The sequence below is a fragment of the Triturus cristatus genome, chromosome 2_2, assembly GCF_964204655.1.
Source record: "Triturus cristatus chromosome 2_2, aTriCri1.1, whole genome shotgun sequence".
Lineage (NCBI taxonomy): Eukaryota > Metazoa > Chordata > Amphibia > Caudata > Salamandridae > Triturus > Triturus cristatus.
The window spans coordinates 71,766,665-71,793,528 of NC_140582.1; the positions used below are offsets into that span (position 1 = coordinate 71,766,665).

Genomic DNA, 26,864 nt, shown 5'->3' on the forward strand with positions numbered 1-26,864 from the left:
GAGTTTCCTTCTTCCGTGTTTTTATTTTCGTGATTTTTCCTGAGCGGAGGTTTTCTGAATGTTGCCAGGCGACATCCTTTCCTGCTCGCTCTGCTCAGCGGCTCAACGAACATTCAGAGTTTATTTGTTACTTTTATTTCGCTAGTTTTGTTATAAATAATGTTAGACTAGAGAGGGTCTAAGGCCACTTCTTCCTGAACCTATGCTCGTGAGGATCGATGCTGATCGAGAGGACGGCGACTCGGGAGACTTTACTGAGAGACCTGTCCTGACCCATTTAGCTAGAATAGGTAACTATGAGAATAATGATCTTGCTATTAATTGACTTTCATTTGAATTAATTTAGATAAACAACCATTTGTTTGAATTCCAGTGTCAGGTGGTTATTCCTTTGTCATTTATTGAGTTTCAAATGTTTTCCCTATGTTTAAAAATCATGACTCAGGACAATTTCTTTATGGTCGCATTGACCTCGCTTTAGATGCAGATTGGTTTAGGTTTCTCTCATATATTCAGTGTGGATAGAGTAATAGAAGGAATGTTAGTGTAATGGGCCCTAGCGTATGAAGAGTGTATGTGTGTGCGACTGTGGATTTACTCTGTCCGTGGAAGTAGGGAGAATTTATATGCTCCGATCTGCAGCATTTGCACTCGAGACACCCAAGCAGTGACAATGCGCCTGTGCGAGTATCGCGCGGCACACTTCAACTGTAATATTCCTGTCATGCAGACGTTCCAGTCAGCGTGCCTCTTCAGAGAAAATAATTATCGCGCTGCTTGATTGATTATTTGAAGTGTTTCTTGTCTGCCAGCTTCTAGTGAATTGAAGTTCTTTCTGAGAGTTCTTTTTATGACGTAACCCTCGTAATAATTTTTGCCCACAGAATTTCAATTTCAAGTCTGGCTGCTTCGAGTCCCTTAGGTCAGTGCTGGAGTTGTATTCGTGGGAGCGCCGTTGTCAGAGAGTCGGAGAGCGAGCTTTGGTGAAGAGAAGCGATCTCCAATTACCCAAGTAAGCGTGTCTTATCTTTTCTGGGTTGAGTTCATCTGCGTTCTGATTGCAGAGTTATGCATCCGGTTTTCAGCAGCTTGAACCACCGTATTAAGAATCTTGATCTACAACATAACATCGTGTGAATATATATATCTGCATCTTGCTACATCAATTTACTCAGAGAATACCGAATTTCCTGAAATAGTGTTTCTTAACTGAATTAAGCTCTAAAACTACTCAACAAAACTGACAAAAATAACGTTCTAAAAACTAACCAGCAGCCAAGGATACTTACCACGAGTAAATTCTTCCTTAAAGCACTGCATGAAAGACTTTTATGAAAAAGACTTTTCTAGAGACTAAATCTACAACTATTCCTCATTCTACTTTGGCAATTATAATTTCCCTCATAATACCAATCTTAATTATATGAAATAGAGAGAAAATTCTAATTCAGTCGATCAAGTAAAAAAAGATACAATTTATACAGAGAGAAGCTAGTCCTCAGTCCTAATCAGGTAATTAGAATAGAATTAGGGAAATCTGTTGATTAAAGTAGGACTAGGGAAAAGTAAATGTTTTATGCTAATTCTTTTAGGTTGTGATGAAGACTTCCAGAAGAAGAACCTGAATCCTGAGGCAGTCTCTCTTGTTTTGTCTTCCACTTCCATTTCCCCCCAGGCTGAAGTCTGTGGCAGTTGTTTTCACCTGTCGCTGACAGCGGTATAGGGGATTTGGGGCAAGGTTATCTGCTTCCAAGGAGATCGCAGAACTGAGTTTGACATCTGTTTGGCCAGCCCTCTTGGGCCGACCAAACAGTTCATGCGCACTTTGCATGTTCCCCACCAGGCTGCATTACACAGCCTGGTGAAGAACATACACAGACTTCCTGTTCCAGTCTGAGCTCCAATCCACAATGCTCAGACCAATCACATCGCTCATTGCAGCGTTGTGATTGGCTCAGGGGAGCTTGTGTGCCAGGTATTTCCTGCTGCCGGCCGGACTGCAGAAAGAAAGAAGCAGGAGGATGTTAGGCCAGCATTTCAAAGGTACATTTTGTTAATTACCCCCCTGCGTTAGCATCCACTAATGAAAGCAACGCTCCACGCTCAAAATAAGTTCCGTTCGGTATGCAGTTTGTGCGCAGGGCTTCAATTACCTGTACATCCATCTCTTGAACCCATTCTGCCCTCTTGATCATGCATTAAAAGTGCAAGATTATCCACAAAGCTATTTTCCTACACTTCTCTATTTCTCACCCTCTACATCTCTCAAAATATCCTCTACCTCCACTCTCTCATTCATCCCAAACCCCATACCACTACTGTACCCCTCCTTGCATCATCTCATATCTCTTTTACTATTCAGGTCTCCAAAATAAGCCTTTCTAAACCTTTCCCTCTGACTCTTTCCCCTCCACATCCCCTTTACTCATCCCAAGCCCCCTCCTACTGCTATGAACTAAAAAAAAAGAAAAAATAACTTTCTAAACCCTTTCCTCTTCTTCTTACCCTCCACTATTCACTTTCAATCCAAATAACAGGCTTACAGACCCACCACTCAAATTTATTTCATATTTCACAATACTAAATCCCACTAATACTGTTTGGGTTCAGGAGTAGCATGCTACCAGCCAAAAAGCGCTCCAATACCTCATCAGGGGTAGCAAGCGATATATAAATGCAAACCCTTCCCTCTTCTGTCCCTCCACTATCCTTTTACAATCCAAATAACAGGGTAATATGTCCACCGATCAAATCAAATCGATTTCATATTTCCCTATACTAAGTAACCAGTAATCCTTTTTGAGTTCCGGAGTAGCGTGCTACTTGCCGAAAAAGCACTTTTACTCAGGGGTAGTGAGCGCTATATACATGCAATTATAATTACAATTGAGCAGAGCGCTGCCGTTGGTGATCGGAAAGACAATTTACCAACTATCCAGGGCCAGCTTTAGTGCTGGTGGTGCCTGGGCAACTTTCTTTACTGGCTCCCAATGACCCTCTTCCCGTACTACCACCTTCAGAGGGTGCCCCTCATCTCTCCAAGCCCCTCTCTCACATGCATTTAATTTATGTTATAGCACAACTCATGTCAATGTACAGTGGCAGAGCACTTTATCTCTCACACACACATTATGCAGAGACAACAAATCATGCAAGTGTGTAAATTAATGTATAGGAAATGTTACATAAGGCAACGGGGATTACAAGGTGTAGGAGTTACATGTGATCCATACTAATAGCCAATAATATTTTTAAAGCGATTGGTCTGGAAATGCACAAACTCAGAATATAAAAGTAACACAGTAGTTGGGGTTGGGTTCATCAATAACAATTTATTTCTACCCAAACAAACCCTTTTTAGCAACAAAAGAATGGGGAAAACATACAGTTTTAAACCTATGTCTTGTAGTTTGCATGCAGTTATTTGATACCAGTTCAAAGCTCAATGCCCTCTATTAGAAGGACTGTAACTTCTGAACAGCAAGTAATGAAAGAATTTATGTGACAAAAGCAGTAACCCATTGAGCTATCAAATGAATACAATTTTGATCTGATCTGCATGTTACATGTGCTTTGCAGAATGCACCTTGGCACTCTGTGCTAATTGATGATGAGTCAAAACTGAAACTAAACAAAACTCAGATCTCTGCAGTAGGAACATTAATCACCGGAGTTAACTTGACATTTTTATTGATTACCTTAAAACTGCTGGGCCCACATGGAGCTCTGCAATAGGCGCATATAATTCCATAAGATATTTCAAAATGCTCAACACCTGGTGCAGTGGCACCGTTCACACTGCCATATACCCAGCCCTGTACTGAGTACTGATATTTGTGCAGGTGTTTAAGCTGGCCTCGGGAAGCACAGTTACCACACAGTTGAGATTTTATCTTCAGTGGTTTATCTACCCAAATTGAGTTTTCAAGGTCACAATGGGCTCAATGTGTGGTTTTGGCTTTACTGCTTTCAAATGCTTGGGTATTGTTTTCAAGGCTAGGATCATTGCTTGTATTACCGGGTTGTCTATCACTTCCATGGATTAGAAACCATAGTACGTGGGTGCTATATCTTTTGGGCAATCTGTCTGGTCTTTACATAGTACAGTCCATAAGGATTATGTCTTAGAGTGTGATAGCAAGTCCACAAGTCCATCATTGTCAGAATATCATCTGATATAAATATTGTGTCCTAAACATCATTTGCAATATACTGCCCCAATGAAGTTAATAGAAAATCTATACCCAATGGCACTTTATTTTTGTAACAATATTTAGAACACAATATATTTGTCTGAGGATGTTTCTGTAGATGATATTCTGAGATACAACTGAGTTTGAATGCTAAATAAAAAGGTGCTATATGTGGTAAGCTTAGCCCACCTGCCCCAATTTAGAAGATTTTAGGTGTGGTCTCATGTCTCCCCAAATTATAGTATGCCTCTGTCTACCTGTTGAAATAGAGCTTCTGGGATGGGCAGTGAGATAATTGCTAACATGTATGTAAAATGTGGACCAAACACCATGTTCACTTCTTAGACCCTCTTCCAAAAAGACAATTGGAATTGTGACAACCGTATGAAATTATTAGTCGTATTATAAATACTTAAAATGATTTTGTCTACACTGGAAATCAAAGCCTACAATGACATGCTCAATACCTTTGACATAGGTGAAACCTCACTCTTGCCTCAGTTAACATTTTAACTCACAAAAACTGACAATTCTGAAATGACGGAAGATAGGGAGGCAGTGAGAAATCAACATCTGTGAGTGTAAACAAAATGTTAGCTGCATACAGCAGTGGTTAGAATGGGTGGTGCTAGGGTGTATGCCCCTTATTACATCCTTCTGATGGTTGGCTGATTTTAGATTTTCTAGAGCAAACAGGCACAGAGGAGGCAATAACCGACCACCCTCTCTTATGCACCTGTGAACTACAAAATATGAATTTCTGCCCCTCATAATTTTCCTATGCTAGATGGCCACTGTACAGTCAGAACGTTTGCGGCATGCATCTCTGTCTAGTCTAATTCTTTCAAGTGTTAGGAACAGATGCCCTCATGTGACACTTTCAAATACCTACTTGGCATCCAGTGACAGTGCTATGTTTTCTTCCAAGAAGTCATTACTGAGTTACAACAGAAAAAACGAAGTTCTGATATGTTTCTGGAATAAGTCCCCAGTGGAAATAAAATAACAGGTGTATTTGTAAAGTGCACCTTCACTTTTACAGTTACCCAATTTAATGGGTGTAGCAAAGTCAACATTTTATTTGGTATGGCTGGGAGGCCCTTACCCTGTAATATTAACACAGTGCCAAAAAGTGGGCCTTACGTTCACACTAGTAATCCTTCTCTCAGTCCAGGTAGAGTGGGCATAAGCAGAAAGGCTTACTTAGAGGAACATGTGTAAAGCATTTTACAGTACCAACAGTGACGATAAGTAATTGACATGACTCAAAAGAAATCTGACAACAATTTATAAAAATAGAGCTTATTTTAGACACCATAATGAAGCATGTAGAGTTCGTCTAACCGGAGTTATAGAATTTACAGTGATAATTAAATTATTACTTTGCTGAGCTGTCAAACTTTAACATTCAAGTCAATGGTAAAAATACAAGGTGACACTCGGTCACTTGCGGGGTAAGTTCAATGGAATCTGCTTGGAGTTAAGGTCTTGCGGGTCCTCTGACCAAGCTCTGACAGTCACAACATTTTTTCCTTACCCCTGGGAGTCCAGGTTCAGAGGTGACTTGACTTTCCTTGGTGCTGAACGCGACCTGCAGTAGCTGTCAAAAATGACACTTGACAAAACAACACTTGCAGGCTGAGTTTAGAGGGGCCCCTGGATCAGGAATCACCAGACAGAACAGCTCTGTCTAGCTCAGGCATCTCGGGTACAGAGGTCCACCTGGCTATCCGTGATGTTGAACAGGACTGCAGGAACTGGTGTTATCAGGTGTGCCAACAAAGACATCTTTTAGATGCCAGAGCTCGAAAACTGCACCACAGAAGAGGAGATGGGAAGATGCCAGATGTTACCTCCATGTGGGGCGTTGAATGAAGCAGGTAGTAGTCAGCTAGACCACCAACAAGCCTTGGTCCTGCCAAGGGTCACGACAAAGTCAATCTTCTTCCAGAGGTCCAGATAACCCTGTAGAGGGCTGATACTCGAGGAGGTTTAGGACTACGGTTCCCAGAAAGCACTGGGCTGGTTACTTTTGAACTGGTCCATGAGGGGGACCTATGGTCTGTCCTTCTTTGTATTGTGGAAGTGCGGTTTGACCCTGCCGACTGCAGGGGACTAGTACCTCTAGTCCTTTGTAGTTCTGATGAAGTCTTTAGGTTGCAGACAGGCCTTCCTGGAGGAACTGGTATCTGATCCTGGATGAGTTGTGGTCTGGGAGGTGCAGGGGTCTTCCATGGGTGCAGAGCTTGTGTCTACTCTTTGTGGAGTCCTGTCTTGTGCTGACATGGGTCTCTTCTTTGTTCTTATTAAGAGAAGATCTGGTGTTCTGGTGTTAGGGCTGGCCCTTAAATCCTGGATGTAGGGAGTGTTCATGGGTGTGAGGGCTAGTAGCCAATGGGCTACTATTCCTGTGGCAAATTTGCCCCTGAGATGACAGCACCCGGTGGGTGTATGTCACCAAACTACCCCGGAACCCACTATTCTTGTGACTTTTTGAGATGCCACGGGTCATCCTTAGCTGTACAGACCAATCAACCCTCCTTCGAGGTTCTGGCTAACCTTTTGGGGCTGTACACCTCCTGCATGCCTACTTTTCCACCTGCTCCCAGGCACGAGTGCCTGAGGGTAGGGGGGAATCCTTGTCTCCTCTGGGAGGCACGTCACTAATATATGAGAGGCAGCGAAGCCTTTGAGGCTCACCGCCCTGATGGGACTTTTACTAGCCAGCCTGGGAGGGCCGAGCTGTGTAAGCACTCACTAGCAGGAGGTCAGACTTTTGTCTTGTTGCCAAATGGCTCTAAAAGCCTGCCAAGGCACAGGGAACTTGGTAACTCAATGGGCACCCTCTAAAGGTGGCTCCTGGGTGCATGCAAGCCCACCATCAACACGATAAACATGTCAGGGGTGAAAAATCACAGTGTTTGATACTAAACACTACTAAATCCGGTGATGCGTCATAGAGCTGGCTATCTTGGTTTTGTCTGGTAGCCAGTCCGTGTAAACCTATGGACTGCCGTTTACTTACAGTAAACTTGAATGGAAAAGTTACTGTAGAGGTATATATGTCTGTACACATATACCTGCACCATTAATACAATGCACCCTGAGTCCTGGGCTTTAGGTGGGCTACCTTAAATGTCACTAATATATATTGAGGCAGTGAGAGGGCTCTGTCACACATAGTATGTGCAGAGTTGCACTCAATCAGACCTTACTTTTACTTGGGTCACTCAAGAGGGCAAAAATAGTGCTGCAACACTGGTGACACCTTTATCTACCTTGCCCTGGTTACCACTGATACCATCTACAGGGGACTTATAAGAGGGGTTAAAGTGCCTTGCCAATTGGGTGTACCAATTAACATTACAATTTGAGGGGAAAGAGCACTGGCCCTGGGGCCTGGTTAGCAGCTCCCAGTGCACTTTCAGTTCTACTACAACAGCATCCAGAGCAAAAAGTGGGCAGTGACCTTCGAAAAAGACCACTTTCCTAAATGACCCCACCCCCCAGATCAAAGGTGATGAGAACTAACCTTCATCTTGGTAGTTCTCACCGTCTAAGTGGAAGAACCTGGAAAGGCCATATGCATTGACAAGGTCAGTCCCTGATCTGTGCTGCACTGCAAAGTCCATCCTCTGCAGCGAAATAGACCACCTCAACAATTTGGGGCTCTCTCCTCTCATCTGCAATAACCACTTGAGAAGCCTGTAGTTGATTTAAAATTTGAAGTGAGTCCCAAACAGGTCTCAGCTTCTTCAGGGACCAAACCACAGCCAAAGCGTCCCTCTCAATGGCACTTCTACACTGCTCTCTAGGGAGGAACCGGCTACTTATGTAAGCTACTGGCTGATCTTGACCCTCATCATTGGGATTGTGGCAGCGTTGTCACAAACCATGTCCAGAAGCATCTATTTGAACAATTAGCTGTTTCCCATAGTCTGGTGCTTTTAGGACAGGTGCTGATCACATAGCTCCTTTCATGGTGTCAAAGGCATTCTGACACCCTGTGGTCCAAATGACCTACTTTGGCTGCTTCTTTGATGTAAGGTAAGTGAGAGCGTCCACGATGCTATCATACCCCTTCACAAACCTACAATTTCGAATTAGGCAGAGGCATTCCCTGACCTGTCTCTGAGTCTTGTGAGGCTCACAGTCCAGATTAGTCTAGATTTTGGTTAGAGAGGTCTCACTTGGCTTCCACCTACAAGATGGCACAAGTAGACAACAGTACTCTGTCAAATCTGGCACTTGCGGGCCTTGATTGTGAGGCCTGCCTGCTGCAGGTCGTGAAAAACTTCTCTCATATTGACCAGGTGATCCTCCCAGTGAGAGCTAAAGACAGTAATATCGTTCAGATATGCCGCACTAAAGGCCTCCAGGCCGGAAAGAACTCGATTCACCAACCTTTGAAAAGTGGCAGTTGCATTATTTTTCTTTTTAAATCTTTTTTTTTTTAGCAGAGCAGGGAGGCACATATCGCATTACAATTATGAAAAACACGACAATAGATTACTACAGTGTATTGTTATTTGACCTCAACCCACCGGAGACTAGTGTAAATCCTTCCTGCCTTCATCTAATCTGGGACTACTTTTAATCAGTTTCAGGGTTAGTCAGTGGATGTAATACCCCTCCCATGGGTGCAGTGCATGGATTCCCTTTATATGCATTCCATTTGTCCCATATGGCAGATGCATTCTTTACTCCAAAAGGCATCCCTTTGAACTGAAAGGATCCCTCTGGGATGGAGAATGAAGATCTGTCCTTGGTTCCCTGGCTCAGTCTAATCTGTCAGGTCAAAGGTACTGAGAAATGTGTCTGCCCCTAGCTTATCAATAAACTCATCTGCTCTTGGTATGGGGTGTTCATCAGTATTTGTCACAGCATTCAACTGCCTGTAATCCACACAAGACCTCATATCAGGTCTCCCACCTTTTGAGTGAGGCTTGGGGACCAGTATCACTGGGCTGGCCCATGGGCTGACAGAAAGTTCCTTTACCCCAAGCTAGAGCATCTTGCTTAATCAGCTTTGATTTGACTTGGTCAGACAATCTATAAATCTTGGTCTTGATAGGGAGATTTTCTCCTGTGTCCACATCATTGGTACACCGGGTTTTCTGTCCAGGGGTCAAAGAAAGAGCTCTACAAACTGGATGAAACTTGCCTGCAGTCAGCCTGCTGCTGTACAATGGCAGTGTCAGTCAGACAGGACTACCCCCGCCACTGTACCGTCTTGTGGTTGATAACAGGTCAGGTAGGGGTTCACTTTCCTCCTTCTGTCCTGGATCAGTGACCATCAACATGGTCATAAAATGCCCTTTCTTGGTGTGGCTTTAGGCGATTTACTTGGAGTACTCGGTGAGGACTAGGGGTACCTAAGTCCAAGAGATAGGTGACTTCCCCCTCTTCTCAAAATTGTGGTAGGGGCTAGTTCACTTAACTCGGAGGGCCCTGGGTGCCACAGGCTCTACCACCCACACCAACTGGCCTTGTTGGTACTCAGCCATGGCTGACTTCTGGTCATACCAGTACTTATCAAGTTCCCGGCTGGCCTGCAAATTCGTGTTTGCTTTCTTCATGCACTCTGCCATGCATGAGTGTATGCCTAGCACATAGTCCACTATGGCCTGTTTGAGAGGCTTCGTCCATCCTTCCTTCGCTAAATTTAGGGGACCCCTTACAGGATGGCCAGACAGAAGTTCAAAGGAACTGAAGCCAACCCCCTTCTCAGGCACCTCTCTGCATGCAAACAAGATGCATGGCAACAGGACATCACATTTCCTACTGAGCTTCCCTGGGAGTCCCGTGATCATGCCCTTAATCTCTTGTTGAATCTCTCCACCAAGTCAGTAGTCGGGGGTGATAGGCGGTAGTGAATTTGTAATCACTCCACATTCATGCAGACATGAAGTTTGTCCCTCTATCACTTACCACCTCCTTAGAAAACCCAACCCTGGTGAAGATTCCAAGGAGGGCATTTGCCACTGCAGGAGTAGTGGTAGCCCTAATGGGGACTTTCTCTGGATATCAAGTGGTGTGATCCACTACCACTCAGAGAAACTTGTTTTCAGATGCATTAGGAGGGTCAAGAGGGCCAATAATGCTGGTGCCTGCCCTCTCAAAGGGAGTACCAACCACTGGAAGTGGAATTAAGGGAGCTTTTGGTTGTGACCCTGTCTTGCCACTGGCCTGACAGGTCACACAGGAGCAACAGAACTTCTGCACTTTCACAGACATCTGGGACTAATAAAAATGGGTAGCCAACCTGTCCCAGGATTTGGTCTGTCCCAGATGTCCAGCAAGGGTGATGTCATGAGCTAGAGTTAAGATGAACTCTCTGTATACCGGGGGGACTACCATTGGATGCCCCTGGTTTGGGGTCCCTGGCCTCAGTATTCAAATCATCCTCCCAATAAACCACCTCCTTCTTCTTGCCTGGCAGCTTGGTGCCTAAGACCCTCCAAATATGGCATCTCTTTTGCTGTAGGCATAGGTCCTCTTGGCAGGCCCCAACTCCTCAGCTGCAGTTCCCTCATGAGGCATTAGGGCATAATCCTGGGGAGACTTCTCCCCCTGATCCTCTGACCTCTTAGAAGCTGAGGCACCAGCTTTCTTGCCCTTCCTCTTGTTTCTGAAGGTTTGGGCCACTGTTTCAGGCTCCAACTTCTTCTGACTCCCCTGACGTTCAGCCTGTTCCATAGTTGTCACACACACTCACTCAGGGAGACCCAGCTCTTCTGCATGAGCACTCCTTTCTGCTTTTGCCTATGCAGAAGTATCCAGATCGTTGCCTACCAGACACTGTACTGGTATGGCAGGAGACACAACCACCTTCATCTGGCCAGTAGCTCCTCGCCACTCTCGGTTCACCAAAGCCATTGCATAAAGCCTAGTCTCATTGTCATCATTGGTAATCTGTGGATTAACATCAGGGATCATTTGGTCTGGGGAAACCAGTCTAGCTGCCACTATGGTGACACTGTCACCTGTATCCCTCAGGACCTCTACTTCAATCCTATTTATAGATGGTCTTTGTTTGTACTTCTCCTGACCTGGAGGTAAAACTTGGCAGTTGACAACTGGATGTGAGATTGGATACGAGGCTACACTGTGTGTGACTTCACATACTTTCGGCAACAGCAGCAAGGTAGCGTGTGAGTCACTACGACCTGCCCTACGGCCCCGGCCAAGCTCCTGCTGAGCAGTCTGCCTTGGAGAGTGAGGCAGGGCGAGGCGGCATAAGTGTTGGTTCCGGCCTCCAGTTGGTTCCGGCCCTGTTGTGTGGCCCAGCAGCCCAGTTATCTGAAGTAGCTTGGAGGGCACAGCAAACGAGTGGAGCGAAGTGTTGCAGGGATTCTATGCTTGGGATCACAAAACCTTAGTAGGCAGAGACTGAGTCATCCTATCACCTTAGTACTCATGAGCCAGAGACTGACTAGCGATAGTGTCTCACTTGCCCTCCTACTCACTCACAGAGGAACAAGTAATTTGACACCCCAGAACACAACACTCCCGACCCTCTCAAGAATCACGGTTGCAGGACACACCCTTTCGCTCACACACTCATCCTTGTCCACAATAAGATCTGACAGAAACACGAGTAAAGTTTAAAAAGTTTATTTGTAACTTTTGTGCTCTAGTATGCAGTATACTTGCCACAATAAGTAAGAAAACGTCTAGCAGAAATACGGTCAGCATGGTATGTAAGCCATAAATCTTGAAGGGAGGTGTTATTCTATAAGACAGAGTAGTCTAACCCCCCATCTTTTCTACAGAAGCACAGTGATTATATACCAGAAAATCTCTGGGTGTTAGCGGCAGACCCTGTACCTTGGCATGCACACATGAACGTTCTACATTTCAGGTGTAGTCGCGATCACTTCCCTGGACAGATTTCTCTCCAATTGTCCTGTTGCATATCATTGTGCATTCCTATATGTTGAAAGTACGTGTTTCCAGACAACAGGTGCAAACGCTTGTTGTGTCTAGGTGCTAAGACCTGACCAGAACAGAATAACAAGGGTCTTGTTGTTTGACCTTGTCCACGGTGTGCAGACCAAATCCCAGAAAAGAACAGAACACAAAAACCTCTGTAGGTTCTGTGTGAAAGTACAGTGTGGCATGAATCAAAATAAATTTTTATAGTAACATATGCAAAGCAGAGAGCCGTCTACAAAGTGCTCATGCTAACATAGGGAAAACGACAATGGGTCTGCACTGGACATATGACAGGAGCAGGTGTGGTTAGGACCTTCCTTTGTGACATAAATTAGCCTGACAGTAAAAGTGAAGGGGGGCCTTTCACCTGACTTTCATATTCATCTGGCTTTCACCTGTTTTTGGTGGGTGGTCCATCGCCCCAGCAGTCCTTCTAGCTGAGAGCAGCTTGGAGGGCTTGGCAAAGTGGTGTGGAGCAGAGTGGGGCGGTGCTGGTGTGATTGAGACCTCATCCCTGAGGCGTGCCTTAAGCTGACGGTAACAGTGAAGCGGGGTCTCTAACCTGTTTCTCCTTTTCGTCTGACTTTCTCCTGATTTTTAGTGGTGTTATTGACGTTTTCTACAAACCCAGCCTAGTATGCATTCCTGCTGCCACTGCCTTGTGTCTAGGAAGAATCCGTTTAGTCAACAGTGGAATACATCTCTTATTTCCTTCTTGAAAACTCCCAGAGGTAGTGTGCAGGAGAGGCTTGGGCTACAGGCTCCCTTAGTGATGGGGAGGTGGCCGGCATATGGCTGGTGTGGCTTGTGCCTCCGGAAGGGGGGGCTCTGCCTCCCTCCACACATCATTCATTTCCTACTCATTTGGACTTTGCCCATGAGAACTGCCATCTAACTGTGTTGCGTTGGATGTTCGTCTGGGCTTCCAGCACAGGGTACATGGCCAGGATAATCTAATAACAGGACAAACCAGGAGTGCAGTCAGTCGCAGAGCCATAGAGTTGAAGGAGGAAGGAGCAGAGGAGTTGGTCTCTGTTGCCTCTGTGTTTGGGCATTCTTGCACAATGCACAATATCCACTTCTCGACCAACTGCCACTAGTTCTTCGACACCCTTAAAAATGAAAAAAACATCAGGGAAAAGAAGACTCAGTCCCACCTGTCACTCCTGAAGTCTTATCCCTCCGTGCTGTCCCTATTTTCAAAGGGGGGGGGGGAGCGGGGGGAGGGGGGGGGGGTTAGGAAAAAATGGTTTGAAGATGCCTGGTGTAAATAATGAAGACGATTTAAGATTAGTTACAGTTTTGTTCCAGGGTACTGCTTTGCATCCAATCCCCCTGGAGCCCACTGTGTATTGTGCTATTTACAACTGTTCTATTAATCTTGTATTGTGTGCTTTGTGTTCTATCCTTGTGTTATATTAATAAATACATATTTTTATATAACTACTGTGTGGTTCTCCTTTCATTTAGTCAATACAGGAGGTGATATTCTGGTAAAACAAGCTGCTTCATATTCCCCTCAAGATTAAGCCCGAAGGCTGCTTTATACAGGTACCACTAGGATAGCTTTCTAAAGGTTATGTTTGACCTCATACATCATAAGGGTCGTTTGTACTGGTGCAAGTTGCCCACTTTAATTAGTGGACAGCATATACCAGATCAACTTCTCACATAGGTGCGCAGCGTTTGGGATTCAAGCCTGCATTGTTTTACCAGTTCAATCTCTTTGTATTGATTAACTGAAAACCACTCAAGTATTAGGCACATATAATACTGAGGGGTCGGTGCCCGGCTGGAGCACCAACAAGCCTTGGCAAAAACAACCCACGCAGGAAGGTCAAGCAGGTTACGGTGTCAACCAGCAAGGTCCAGGGGACTCACCAAGCAATGGGGAGTCAGGGCACTTCTGGAGCAACCAGGAAAGACCAACAGAAACCAAGATGCCCCTCAGGAGGACCCACAGGCCAAATGACCAGGAGTCGCGAGGGGACCTCAAGCAAGATTGCAAAGTACCATCCCACGGAGCACTCGGTGCGAAAAGGCCAGAGTTCTTTGGTGCAAATACAGCTCAGGGTCAGGACTACATGGAGGCTAATGCAAAAGCTCAAGAATCGCCAAAAGGTATGTGCAACTGCAAATAGACGTGGTGCACAGAGCGGGTTATGCAGTCCCCACGAGGGATACTGACCTCAAACTTGCTGAGAGGGCAGATCGACCACAGGGACCTTCATAACGCTCCTCCTGTGTTGCTGAAATCTTCAAAGTCCGCAGGAGCTCAGGAGCAGCAGGCCGGTCAGTTGCGTTGAGGTGCCTGCGAAGGCAGGGGAGTGACTCCTTCACCCCAAGGGAGAGTCTTCAGCTGTCCTGTGTGCACCACAGGTCCTGAAGAGAGCCTGTATGGAGCAAGGGCACAGACAAAGCTTTGGACTAAGTGGGAGACGAAGTCAGGCCCAGTCGAAGTCCGGCGAAGTCCATAGTGTCCAGACGGTCGAAGGTCAGTGGTTTTTTCTTATAGAATCTTGTCCACATAAAATCCGAATTCTTACAGCTAGGTAAGCCCTTTTGTACCCACTGGAGGTTGGACAGATTCGGGGGACCCTCCTAGGGGAGGGTCAGGACAGAGGGGTGGTTACACCCATGTCTTTTGTCCAGTTTTGCGCCAGAGCAGGAACCAACGGCTCCCAGAACTGGTTTGAGCTGGACTATGCACAGGGACACCAAATGTGCCCCAGATGCAGACTTACAGGCACTCTCAGAGTGCACCCACCCAGCCCAGATTCAGTAAAGCCTGTTTGGGAGGTGGTCACAACTCCCTGTGACAGGATGCCTATTGTGCTGCCTTCGTCTGCTCGAGCTTGTCTCAGCAGCAGGAGGGTGGAAATGTGTCTCTGGTCGGCAGCATCTATTTTGTGCTGACCGGGTCGAGAAGGCTGGCACCGGATAGACCAGTGGCCCCACGAAGCTCGCTTCAGAAGGGTGGAATCATACCTCCCACACCGGTTACCAGTGTGGAGGTATGATGCCAAGGTGTTTGATACCAAACACGATATGTTTCTATGCAGCCGTTTTCGAGATAGCATTTTGCTTAAGGTTATAATGCACCTCTACCTATATGTCCGTCTGAGTCACAGACAACCCGGGAGAATGTTCTCCAAAGGCTGCAGAGAGGCTCTGCTCATGCAGGGGCACCCTTTCACTAAAAGCCCAGCATCCTGCCTTCAGGATTGATAAGTTATAACAATGGGGTGACCCAAAAGCCACTGGGCCTGGGTAGATAATAGTACAAAAGATTAAGTCCCAGTGGAAATCAAATGATACAGAAAAATCGATAAAGTGTATTAATCAATAGCATCTAATCAAAGTCAAACACCACCATTTATTCCTTCCATCTATGGGCCTGCTTTAATTGAATCATAGTATTTGAAAAAACAATCCTGCGTGAAATTGGCTGTTTCGTTTAGGGGTAGAAACGTCAACAGTTCTGTATTTATGTCAGACATATATGACAGAGAATGTTTATCTGTAAATGTGTTATGACTTGACATTTAATGATTGGACAGTAACACTGTCGGGATAGTTTACAATTATCTTATTGATGTATATATGTATGCACCACTGTCCTTTTTCACAATCCTTCCTATACACCTACCACCTCACTTCTCTGTGCACCTGTTTTTAAAGAATATATCCAGTTAGGATGTGTTTTCCATTGTATGAATTGATTTATTCAAATACTATGATTCAATTAATGCAGACCCATTGTTGGAAGGAATAAATGGTGGTGTTTGACTTTGATTAGTTGCTATTGATTAATACGCTTTATCGATTTTTCTGTTTCATTTGATTTCCACTGGGACTTAATCTTTTTGTGCCACTTCAGGATTGATAAGGCCTGCTATAGGGGTGACTTATAAGTTTTAAGTGTAGTGACCTATAGATGTAGTGAACCTATATCTAAAGTAAGTGGTGCAAGCACCAGCTTACACAGGTTGCAGTAGCTGACCTGTAGATCTATTTTGCATGGCCTCTCATGGGTGGCATAATACATGCTTTAGCCCATGGGAGGCCTCTGGGTTACCTATGCCCTGGGTACATCTGTACCATATACTAAGGACTTTTAAGGGTACCCAAGTATCCAATCTGGACTGTACCAAATACATGCATAACAATTTAAAGGAGAAAGCAGATAGACTGATTAGCAGGATCCAAGTCAGACTACTCAAAAACAGTGCAACATCAAACAAAAAGTGGGGGTAACCATGAGAAGCAGATCCTACTTTCCTACACATATCTCTGAAGATGTGACACTCTTCTGCTTCCTCCCTGTCACGCTGCGCAGCATAGCATCTTTGGGTGCTGTGCTGCGTTGCGTGTATTCTTTGAAAATCTCCCCCATGTGTTTGAATTCCAGCACGTATGAATCAGCTTTCCATTTTCTGAAGTTTTTTATCCTGAATACCATTACATTTGGCAATAAGAACACCTGTTGAATTACATTGCCTAGAATTGTACGAAGCACAAGTTATAATAGCGGAACGTCTTTCAATAATATTTATGGGTGAACAGCAAACTCGTGTTCTGCAGTATCTTTTCAACTTCAGCTGAAGTACCTAAATGGATACAAATATAATTTAGACTAATTTCCCCCTCCCCTATTTAAAGTTAGATTGCAAACCAGGCCCACTCACATTTTAAGCGTCTTTTTACCACCTGATTTTTTGGCAGATTGTAACAGTGCATGCAAACCATTAAGTGCCAAAATCGATTGTGTGCCTTACTACCCATGCTTTCACATCAATTTGTAAGTCTGGTGTACAACTCCAAACTCACTGAAACCAAGCACAAACATTATTTGTTCTGGGGTGTTTTTGAAACTCTTACTTACAATAGGATCTCAGTTATCCCTTAAATTTCATATTTCATATTCCCTCATTATCAGTATGAAAGTAGACTTGCAAGTGATGCTTATGTAGTTACCAGTAATCGCCCATATTCACGATTATGTGTAGGACTCAATTCTAATGGCATCCATTACCCTGGTTCATTAATAATCATAATGCAAGAACCACGCTGGCATATACCCTGCACTCATAACACACACATGGTATGTTATCGCTAGGATCGGGGTTAGCACAAAGAAGCAGAATTTCACACGATTGGGCAGCAGGCCTCCGTTTCAGTGACACAGATAAAAAGATCTAGTCACAACTACTGAGACAAGGAGGGGAGTTAACTGACAAACAAAAGAGGGCACTGTTGGTGTGGCCCTCCGGGCAGGTCCAGAACCTCACTCATGTCAACACTCAGGCCCAGGCCTTCACACACACTCTGGATGAGTGTGCGGCTGGGCCCAAAATAAAAAATATGAAAAAAACAGATACTTGCAATCTGGTACTAAGGGTAGGGGAACACAACTCTACCCCATGCAGGGGACATTACCATCACACCATGTGTGTACAAATAGGCTACCCAAAAATGATTTCAACATTCAACATACTGCTATCTAAATGTGAAGGGAGGCCACATTTAAAGGTAGAAAGTCAAACCCATTGTTTAATTGCAAAATTCATAATGAAAGAAGTTAGTATTCTTACTTGCGGAATTGATATGCTGCAGCTGTAGCTGGAGGTGTTTTGTGATTTGAAATAGTGAGTTGGTAATATTAGAACATTCAAGTTGTGCACTAGAATGCTTTTACATAGACATACATTATGGTTTCTAAAATACACTACATTCAAATTCAAAAGATTAATTTAATTACTATTTTGTCTGTGAAACCCTAAATGATTAAACTAGATATTTTTGAGGCACACAAATAAAGCCTAATGGCTGTATTACATGTTTCACTTGATTCTACACTGGAATCAGATTACTGAGGTGTGTTTATATTTCTAAGTGTGTTTATTTTATTTATTTATGGGTTTTGTATAGCGCCTGAATCACCCCCGAAGGGGTATCTTTGCGCTTGCGGACATACAGGAGAAGGCTAGCGCACAAGTGAGTCTAAAACAGAGCAGTTTTCAGAGACTTTCTAAACTGACGAAGGTCCGGGCATTGCCTCAGCGAGGTGGGAAGCTAATTCCAGTAAAGGGGGGCAAGATGCGAGAAAGCTTCCCCGCCAGTCCTTGACTTCATGACCCAAGGAACCACTAAAAGGGATTTGGAACCGGAGCGGAGATCCCTAGAGGGGGTGTAGTGATTACATTTCTCTGCAAGGTAGACTGGGCCGTTACCATATACCGCCTTATGGACGATGCAGCAAACTTTAAACTTAATATGTTTTCGCACTGGCAGCCAATGGAGCTGTTGAAGAAGCGGAAGAGAGGCTGTTCTGTAAGGGGCATTTAGTGGCAGACGAGCCGCTGTATTCTGGACTACTTGTAAACGGTCCAGCGACGACTCATTGGATCAGACCAGCACGGCATTGCAGTTGTCCAGTCTGCTCAATACCAAAGCTTGATTAAGAGTCTTCCGTGTAGAGTCTGGAAGAAAATGGATAAATTGGTCTCAACAGACTAAGCACATGGAAGCAGGAGCCAACAGTGTGGGTCACGTGTTATTTCATGGTCAAGGCCTGCTCGATGTGAACACTTAGATTTTTTACTGCTGCCTTAGGCGCAGGAGAGACACCCAGTTCTCCCGGCCACCATTCCGGTGACCACAGCAGTGGAGCCTCTCCAAAGAGCATAATCTCGGTCTTCCCGGCATTTAGCTGTAGAAAATTATTACGCATCCAATGGGATATTGCTAGCATGCCGGTACAGAAGGTAGACTGTGCAGAGAGGGTGGTTTTATTGAATGAGAAGGTGAGCTGGGTGTCATCCGCGTATGAGATTGGCGTAAACCTCTAAGTCCTCAGGAGGTCGGCCAAGGGAGCAACATAGATATTAAACAGAGTGGGGCTTAAGCAAGAGCCCAGGGGCATTTCCCTGGTTAGCTCCCTAGTTTTAGAACAGAAAGGTCCCAGGTTGACTGTCTGAGAGCGGTTGTTAAGGAAGCTTGTCATCCACCGCAAGGCCATTCCACCAATTCCAGATTCCTCCAGTCTCCTGAGCAGATTCTGGTGGTCGACCATGTTGAATGCGGCTGAGAGATCTAATAGCACCAGGAGAGTGGATTGGCCACTATCTAATGCTAGCCTGATGTTATCCGTGACAGCCATCAGGGCTGTCTCCGTACTATGCTTGGGCCTTAAGCCTGACTGTGATGCGTCGAGGCTGCCTGAAGTTTCAACGTGGTCTGAGAGTTGTTTGTTAATATACTTTTCTAAAAGTTTGCTCAGGAGAGGTAGAAGGGAAACTTTCTAAAAGTTTGCTCAGGTGATGTAGAAGGGAAATTGGTTGCACATAGGAGCTGAAAGTTGTTTGGCAAGAGAGGTGGAGATTTTAGCTGGTTTAACATCGAGAGGCGATCCTGACTTCACTGTGCGTAATAAGGCTTCCACTTCCTCAAGTGAGGGAGGGAAGTTCTCTATCAATTGCCCCTTCGAGCAAAGGAGAGAGTTGTAGGTCATGTCGACCAACTGAGAACTATCTGCCGTGATAATCTTGTTATATATAAGATCAATTTTTTGTATAAAATGTTCTGCTATAGTGTCACAGAGGGTTTGAGATGGGGCTTCCTCCAGATCACAAGCCTTGGTGTTAGTAAAAGATTTAAGGATCTGGAATAAAGCTTTGGAGGCATTCCCTGCCAGGTTTAGCTGTTGGGTGATGAAGAATGTCCAAGACATTTTTATATTTTTGTGATACGGAGAGAGAGATATCCTATATTTCTCTTTGTCATCTCTGTGATGAGTACGTCGCCATCGCCTCTCCAGGTTTTTGCAGTGGCATTTTTGTTTGCGGAGCTCGGGTGTGAACCAGGACGCCTGAGCTTGCATGGGCTGACTGGGTAGCCAAAATATTAAAGTGAGCTAGACCCTCCTCGACGTTCTCAGGTTCAATGTCCCATGACCATGCAAAATCATCTGAGAAAGAGTCGGGGTGATTTTGTGCCATTGTCTACAGAGGCGTTTGGGGCCTAGGTCGGGTGCCACCTGTCTTCTAGGTCCCTGAATTTGGAAATCAATGAGTGCATGGTCTGACCAACTAAGTGGCTGTGGGGCTTCCCATGTGATGTAGGACGAGTTAGAAAAGATGATGTCCAGTGTATGCCCTGCTTCATGCGTTGGACCGTCATTAATTTTAGTTAAATCTATTGCGGCAAGGTCAGCCAGAAAAGACGCCGTCTCAACCTTGTCCAAGCACTCACTATGTATGTAGAGATGACATATCAGTTCCACAAGCTGAAGCGAAAAGTCAGCTAGGGGACCCGGGGGCCGATAAACTAAGGCACCCTTCCAGCTATAATGTGGAAGTAGATCTATCCGGAATACTAAGATTTCAATCTTGTCATTACATCGTTGCTCCAATATGGTGACTTTGGCCCTATCGTTATAGACTATGGCTATCCCGCCACCCACTTTTGACTGTCTGTCTAATCTTTGAATCCTATAGCCCTCCGGGAGTTCTATAGGGATTGAAGGGGTGGAACTAGGTTTCAGCCATGTGAGGGGTTGATCAAGTGAAAGAGAGCAGCTGACTATAATCAGCTCTAGGTCAGTACCCATACTCTGATACTTACATAATCAATCAATCAATCATTTGTAAAGCACACTACATATCCGCGAGGGTCTCAAGGCGCTGGGGGGGGGGGGCGCTACTGATCGAACAGCCAGGTCTTGAGTATCCTCCTGAAGGTCAGCAGGTCTTGGGTCTGTCATAGGCTCAGTGGGAGGGTGTTCCATGTCTTGGTGGCGAGGTGGGAGAAGGATCTCCCGCCGGTGGTTGTTCTTCGGATGCGCGGGACGGTGGCGAGTGAGAGGTCGGCGGAGCGTAGCTGGTGGTTGAGGGTGTAGAAGGAGAGCCGTCTGTTGAGGGAGGCTGGGCCGGTCTTGTGGAGTGCTTGGTGTGCGTGGATGAGGAGCTTGAAGGATATCCTCTTATTGACGGTGAGCCAGTGCAGGTTTCTCAAGTGGGGGGTGATGTGGCCATGTCGTGGTACGTCAAGGATCAGTCGCGCCGAGGCGTTTTGGATGCGTTGTAGTCGTTTGATGAGCTTGGTCGGGGCTCCTGCATAGAGGGCGTTTCCGTAGTCGAGTCTGCTGCTGACGAGGGCCTGGGTGACTGTCTTTCTTGTATCTGTCGAGATCCATCTGTAGATCTTGCGGAGCATGCGGAGTGTGTTGAAGCAGGAGGAGGAGACGGCGTTGACTTGCTTGGTCATTGAGAGCGTTGAGTCGATTCCCAGGTTGCGTGTGTGGTCGGTGGGTGTCGGGGCTGCCCAGAGTGCCGTCGGCCACCTGGAGTCGTCCCAGGCTGAGGGGTTGGAGCAGAGGATGAGGACCTCCGTCTTGTCCGAGTTCAGCTTCAGGCGGCTGATCTTCATCCAATAGTGGAGGTTGACTTTGGCGGTGATGGGGTCCTTGGTGAGGGAGAGGATCAGTTGAGTGTCTTCTGCATAGGAGATTATGTTGAAGTCGTGCTGTCTGGCGACATGTGTGAGCGGGGCCATGTAAATGTTGAACAGTGTCGGGCTGAGGGAGGATCCCTGGGGTACGCCGCAGATGATCTCGGAGGCTTTGGAAGGGAATGGGGGGAGGCGGACGCTCTGGGTTCTGCCAGAGAGGAAGGAGGGGGTCCATTCCAGAGCCTTGTCTTGGATCCCTGTGGCGTGGAGGTGTGTGTGTAGTGTGCGATAGCAGACGGTGTCGAAGGCGGCGGCGGGGTCTAGGAGTATGAGTGCTGCGGTCTCACCGTTGTCCAGCAGGGTTCATGATGTCGTCGGTGGCGGCGATGAGGGCAGTCTTGGTGCTGTGGTTGCTGCGGAACCCTGACTGGGAAGGGTCCAGGATTCTGTTTTCTTCGTCGTAACGGGTTAGCTGTCTGTTGACGATTTTCTCGATGACCTTGGTCAGGAAGGAGAGCAGAGAGATGGGCCGGAAGTTCTTGAGGTCTCTTGGGTCTGCCTTAGGTTTTTTGAGTAGGGCGTTTATCTCGGCGTGTTTCCAGCTCTCTGGGAAGGTCGTGGTCTCGAGGGGGAGGTTGATGACGTTGCGCAGGTTGGGTGCGATGGAGCTGCTTGCTTTGTTGAAGACGTGGTGCGGGAATGGGTCTGATGGAGAGCCGGAGTGGATTGTGCTCATGGTCTTGATGGTGTCATCGACACTCACGCTGGCCCAGGCTAGCAGGGGGTCATGGTCGATGGTGTGCGTAGGGTCTGTTGTGTTGCTGTCTGTTGGGTTTGTCTGGGTGTTGAAGCTGTCATGGATGCCTGCTATCTTGCGGTGGAAGATGGTGGCGAGGGAGTCGCACAGGGCTTGCGACGGCGGGATGTCGTTGGTGTTGGAGCTGGGGTTGGAGAGTTCCTTCACGATGTTGAAGAGCTCCTTGCTATTGTGTGTGTTGTTGTCGAGGCGGTCTTTGAAGGAGGTCCTCTTGGCCGCCCTGATGAGGTGGTGGTGGTTGCGGATGGCGTCCTTGTGTGCTGCATGGCTGTCCGGAGTTTGTTCACTGTGCCATTCCTTCTCTAGTTTCCGGAAGGCTTGCTTGGTGGCAAGGAGTTCTGGGGTGAACCAGCTGGCCCTCTTGCTCGTGTCTTGTGGGGGTGTTTCTTCAGTGGGGCGAGGGTGTTGGCGCAGTCCTTGATCCAGCGTCTGAGGCTGTGGACAGCGTCGTCGGCGTTGGAGGGTTTGGTGGGTGGGCTGAGAGCGAGGTTTGCATGTAGTTGGTCTTTGGTGATTTTGCTCCAGCTGCGGCGGGGGATCTGTTAGGTGCGATAGTGTGTGGTGGGTTTCTAGAAGGCGAAGTGGATGCAGCAGTGGTCGGTCCAGAGGAGTTTGGTGGTGTGGCTGACGGAGACGTGCGGGCTTGAGGAGAAGACGGGGTCGAGCGTGTGGCCGGCAGAGTGGGTGGGCGTTGTGATGAGTTGCGTTAGTCCGAGGTTGGTGAGGTTATCGATCAGGGTTGTGGAGTTGTTGTCGTTGTTGTTCTCAAGGTGAAAGTTCAGGTCTCCGAGGAGGATGTAGTCGGTGGAGGTCAGGGCGTGCGTGCTGATGAAGTCGGTGATGGAGTCGCTGAACTGGGGATGGGGTCCGGGTGGTCGGTAGACGAGGATTCCTCTGAGGGTGGAGTTAGGGTCTGTGTGGATCTGGAAGGGTATGTGTTCGGCAGTGCTGAGCGCGTCGTTGGTGCTAGTCGAGACCCTGCTGCTGTTCTTGTGGACGATGGCAATTCCTCCTCCGACTCCATTGGTGCGGTCTCTGCGGGTGATCCTGTAGCCGTCTGGGATGGCTATGGCGATGTCGGGTGCGGAGGAGTCGTTCAGCCAGGTCTCTGTCAGGAAGGCGACGTCTGGGGATGTTGTGTTGAGCAGGTTCCAGAGCTCGATGGCGTGTTTGCGTGTGGAGCAGGTGTTCAGTAGTATGCATTGGAGGTGGTTGGGGTCTTTCTTGACGGGTGGTTCGTCGGCTCTGAGGCTGGTGTAGCTGTAGTTCCGGCAGGTGAAGGGACCGTGTGTGCATTTTGGGGCGGCCTTGAAGCAGGTGTGGGTCCGTCCGGAGTTGAGAGCGTGCAGAGTGCTGGCGTCGTAGTGGCGGTGGTTGTCGTGGCGGGTGCGGGGGCCAGGGGTTCTGGCGCTGGGCGCGGTCCAGGCACGGACAGGCCGAGACGGGCTTGCCTTAGGCGCGCCTTCGGCACGGCCGCGCAGAGGCTGGCATATATGGGGAAGTGGGAGGAAGGAGCAGCAGGGAGGTGGGAGGCGGGGGCAGCGAATGAGTAGTGGGCAGTCAGGGGGGCGGGGCCGCAGGGGAAGCAGCGGGGGCGGTGAGGGACGATGAAGTGAACAGAAGGCAAAAGGGCACATAAAACGAGGGAAAACGAGTGTCACAGAGGGCAAGAGGGCACAGAAATACAGGAAAAACGAGTGGCACAGAAGGCAAAAGGGGCATAGAAATACAGGAAACACTAGTGGCACAGAAGGCAAAAAGGGCAGAGAAATACAGGAAAAACAAGTGGCACAGAAGGCAAAAAGGGCAGAGAAATACAGGAAAAACGAGTGGCACAGAAGGCAAGAGAGCACAGAAATACAGGAAAAACTAGTGGCACAGAAGGCAAAAAGGGCAGAGAAATACAGGAAAAACAAGTGGCACAGAAGGCAAAAAGGTCAGAGAAATACAGAGTGGCACAGAAGGCAAGAGAGCACAGCAATACAGGAAAAACGAGTGGCACAGAAGGCAGAACAGCGGATGTTGCTCTTTCTTGCTGTAAACTCAGCGAGAAAGAGCAACATCCGCTGTTTAAAGAATCAAGCTGGCGACAAGATCGTATCTTCCACCGGTTCCTCAAATAACTAAAGAGAAACGAACGAGTTTGCATCAATGCTTTTCCAAGTATTGAAATAATAAAAGACACCGCCTAACTTAAAAGGAAAAAGAAACTTATAATATTTTTCCTGTGTTATAGATCGGCTGATCTATCCACCGTTTGGCTGAGTTTACAGGTCCTGATGAGAACCCCGTGATTAGAGGGGGCTTGAAACGCATAGACCGTTACTTTGGCCATAAGAACTACGAATTAATTTAAAATTGTTAAACACAGCGACAAATTTGTTTAGCATAATTCTATGGCTTGTATGGAAGAAATTGTAGAATTTGCCAAATGTTGGTATTGAGAGATGAGAGGATGTATGTTTTGAGTGTTTAGTTTGATGTGGTAGTGAATGAGTTAGGACAGAAATGTATGGAAAAGAATGGATGGACTGTGTAAAGAATGCAAGCGTAATTTATACAATTTTGCAGTCATAACCATATGTTGTTTTTTGAGGATTCGACAAATCACTAATTGAAGGTGTGATAAAACGAATAAAAGAATTTATTGATTACTTTGACGGAAAGAGAGGTCTAAGGTTCATGTTGTTTTCTCTCAATATGTTCCCTCGCAATTAAATGCGAGAATAACGAAAAGTATCAGTATTGGTATTGTTGTTGTTATTTGCTACAAAAGGCAAGAGAGCACAGAAATAAAGGGGCAGCTGAGAAACAGAAGGCAAAAATGGGCAGAGAGGCACGGGGGCAGCGAGGGGTACAGAAGAAAAAAACAGGCAGAGACACAGGGGCAGTGAGGGGTACAGAAGGAAAAACCGGGCAGAAACACGGGGACAACGAGGGGAACAGAGGGAGGAAAACGGGCACGGACCACGAACAGGCAGCGTGGGAAGACAGAACAACAGCAGTCACAGACACAACAATGAAATACAGGCAATACAATAAAACAATAGAGCGGAAGATGAACAAACCTACGGCCTACTACTGGCCACCAGGGATGAGGCGCAGGTGGTAGCCTGCGGGTGGTGGAGGGCCTCGAACTTCCTCAGCAGCAGTGGCAGCTGGGGCAGGGACACACAGGCGGTGCTGTTTGGAGGGGAAGCGACCTACCTGGTGGGGTCAAGGGTCACATAATGTTCACAAGAATGGGCTTTCCAGAGAGCTGAAACTCTCCGCCCAGTCGTGAGAGTGAAAATAGAACCTGGGTTGTAAGTTCCCTCTTATATTCAATAATTCCCTGCCAGAATAGGTTAACTTAGAGCCTTTAACTCGGTCCGGCATAAAACTGGCAGGGGTCCTGGCGACTGGTGACGGAAGGGTGTGGACGGGTGCAGACAGTCTTGCCTTTGGCGCGCCTTCGGTGCGCCGCCGGCGCTCCCGCTGCGGGCATCCGCTCTGCACTTGCCTGTATGGAGGGGGCTGGTGGACTAGACCGCCAACCTCCACCCAACCGGAAGTTGGCTTGAACTCCCTCCACTCAAATGGGAGTATCCGGCGGTGGACCGGGGAGGGCAACACAATGTGGTGAGGAGAAAAATACGGCTGACACTGTTGTCTGTACATACACAATTAAAATGGCGTAATTAAAAGAATCAGTGCAATTCAATACATTTAAAATTAAATGGTCTGCGAGATCCTAAAATAATCGCCGAGCAGCAGCAGCTTACTCACGCGCATCTTCTACGCGTTCCGCTCTGCATCTGGCTTTATGGAGGGGGCTGGTGCACTAGACCGCCAACCTCCACCCAACCGGAAGTTGCCTTGAACTCCCTCCACTCAAACGGGAGAATCCCGCGGTGGACCGGGGAGGGCAACACAATGAGGTGATCAGTGCAGCTCACATGCAAAGTCAGAAAAAAGATAAGAAATAAAAACATTTCTCCTTTTGACAACTGCTTTCAAGTGGCGTTAATTTTTAACAAAAACCTTTTCTCAAATGTTTGGTAGATAGGTTTTGGCATAACAAATTATGGGTGGTTGCATGAGAATGCCCCCATGTGCCACCTATGGAACACCTTCTTGATGCTAAGTAATGCAAAGCAGTGCTTTGTAATGATTTGTGTACTTTCAGACTTTTGTACTGGACAGTAAATTACAAAAAAAACATTTTGTGTTCCTACATGCAACCAAGTTGACAGAGAAAGGAGGTACAGAAAGACAATGTGCTTCTTCCTGAATGTGTGAGAGTAACACCCATTTAAGGACTGATCACAACATTTAGGGCAGATTTATGCTTTTCACGTAGTGCAGCGCAGCAACCAGGCAAAATGTATTCACTGTCAGTTCAAGCGTCAGCGGCTTAAATGGGCTGATCCATTGCCTCATAATGCATGCTGTTGTGATTTAACTGTAAGGTAAAGTAAGAGATT

The 26,864-nt window shown here is 46.6% G+C and overlaps 1 long non-coding RNA gene across 1 annotated transcript in view; it reads left to right on the plus strand.

Moving 5' to 3' along the window:
* LOC146861871 (uncharacterized) overlaps nucleotides 1-26,864 on the plus strand; it is a 99,176-nt gene that overhangs the window by 24,870 nt on the left and 47,442 nt on the right. The window contains exon 2 of the long non-coding RNA XR_014978344.1: nucleotides 885-1,012. This is a non-coding gene — a long non-coding RNA (uncharacterized LOC146861871). The remainder of the gene's footprint in view (nucleotides 1-884; nucleotides 1,013-26,864) is intronic.